This window comes from Dermacentor andersoni, unplaced genomic scaffold (assembly GCF_023375885.2).
Source record: "Dermacentor andersoni unplaced genomic scaffold, qqDerAnde1_hic_scaffold ctg00000644.1, whole genome shotgun sequence".
In the NCBI taxonomy this organism is placed as follows: Eukaryota; Metazoa; Arthropoda; class Arachnida; order Ixodida; family Ixodidae; genus Dermacentor; species Dermacentor andersoni.
The window spans coordinates 20,001-22,500 of NW_027315326.1; positions in this window are offsets into that span (position 1 = coordinate 20,001).

Sequence of the window (2,500 nt, forward strand, 5' to 3'; positions counted from 1 at the left end):
TGATTGGTATCGATGAAGATATGGAAACTAACGGCTTGGAAGAGAAGATAATTGAACAAAACCACCTCCAATGCAACCCTGAGGACGTACTTGTGAAAAAGAGATGGAAAGGCCGGCAAGGAGACACAATCGTGCTAGGCTTAAACAGGAGAGGACTCACTGCAATCAAGGGCAAGAATTTCCTTAATATCGCATGGAACAGATGCCCCATCTTTGACCATGTCTTCATGCCGAGATGCACAAGGTGTGCAAAACACGGACACAGTTCCGCTGATTGTCAAGCACCAAGGCACTGCGTGAACTGCGGACAAGAGGGCCATCATCAGAGCGAATGTGAGAATGATCCTTATTGCAAAGTATGCGAATTGGAAGGAACAGAAGAGGAAAGGGATCATTCAATGATGTCGTGGGAATGCCCGGTTTACCGGGATAAACTTGAAGTTGAGAAGCGTAGACTTCTAGCCCGCTTGACCTAAGGCAGAACAACACCATTTACAACACAATAACAATGGCTAACGTTAGTGAAATACAAATAATCCAGGCTAACTTAGCAAGAGCTTATAAAGCGAATCAGTCGTTAAACAATTTCCAGCAAGAAGAGCAAATAGACATATCAATCGTCCAGGAACCATATGCTCTAAACAACAAGGTAATAGGATTTCCAATAAAACACAAAATAACTGCATTCGAGAAAGACCCCAAAACAGCAATAATTATACATAAAGAGGACATTAGTATATTCCCTATAGTAATAGAACAGCAAATGATAGCAGCAAAAGTTGCGAAAGGAACTAGAGAATTGCTCATCATCAACTGTTACTGTCCTCCGCATGAAAACATAGGTCCAATACTATCAAAATTAGAGAAGGTAATAAACTCCATTACGTTTACAGAAATTTTAATTACAGGAGACTTTAACTCAAAAAACAAACTATGGGGTAGCCAAACCAACGACGAAAAGGGGGAAGTAATTCTAGAATTCATAATAAAACACAACCTAGTAATTCTTAATGAAAAAGACTCACCACCTACTTTTAGAACAGAAAGAGCTAAAGGGTGGATCGATCTTAGTATAACTAATGACAACCTACATACAAACATAGCACAATGGGAAGTTCTGAAAAACCATAACAACAGTGATCATCGGTATATAAAAATAGTAATAAAAAATGCAGAACCTCTGGAAAAATATGGTATAACGTTGAAAGGTCAAACAAAAATAATAGAACATTTGCAAAATGACCAATGGTTTACGGAAACACAAAACCAGATTAATAATGTTAATGACATTGAAAATGTAGTAACCACCCTTTATGAAAAAATTGAAGAATTAGAAAGCAGGTACAGAAAGAAAAAACAACCACCCAGACAGAAAACTAACCCGTGGTGGACAAATGAGTTAGAAATTGAAAGGAAGAGAGTTAGAGCATACAGAAGGAGATACCAAAGATCCAAAGGCGATATTAGGCAACAATTTAAAAAAGAATACTATAAAGAACACGATGTTTATAACAATATGTTGGAAGAAGCTAAAAACAATAGCTGGAAAACACTATGTACCAAAACAACAAAAAACCCATTCAACCTACCATACAAAATAGCAAGAAACCAAATAAAAAGTAGTGTTGTATTCAGGAGCATCAAGAAAGAAAACGGAGAATTTACAACGTCAATAAAAGAAACGGTAGAGCACTTACTAGAGAGTCTATACCCTAACTGGATAGGGAATGTTACAGCAGACAGTATAGAAGAGGGAGAACCAAATGACGCTAGAGAGGAAATAGAGGAAAACAGACTTGAAAGAACAACTAACAATGGAGATGCTACCACATCCAATAATGACCTTCCCTTCACGGAAGCAGAAGTAACCAACATTGTAAAAAACCTTAGAAAAGATGTAACGCCAGGCCCTGACAATCTAAAAACCACGTTCATTCAAGCTATATATGACAAGCACAAACTATTTTTCTTAAACCTATTCAACGCATGCCTAAGACTAGGACATTTTCCCAAACGATGGAAGCAATCAAAAGTTATTCTCATACCGAAAGCAAAATCTGAAGGTAAAACAGAAGAAAATAAGTACCGACCGATTGCTATTAACTCAATCTTAGGGAAAATTCTAGAAAAACTATTGAAGGACAGGCTTTATCACTTTTTATATAAAAATCAACACTTCCAAAAAAACCAATTTGGATTCACACATAATACATCAACAACCAGGGCTTTACAGGAAATAACTAAAAGAATACAACAGGCTAAAATAGACAAAATGAACTGTCTAATAATTTCATTAGATATCAAGAATGCCTTTAACTCAATAAAACCATCGATAGTCGTTGAGAAGCTAAAGGAATATAAATGCCACGATAACCTAATCAAATTAGCAGATAACATGCTAAAGAAAAGGCAAATATTATACGAAAAAGACAATATCAAAATATGCAAAACACTAACCATTGGATCCCCACAAGGCTCACCATTAAGTCCACTCTACTGG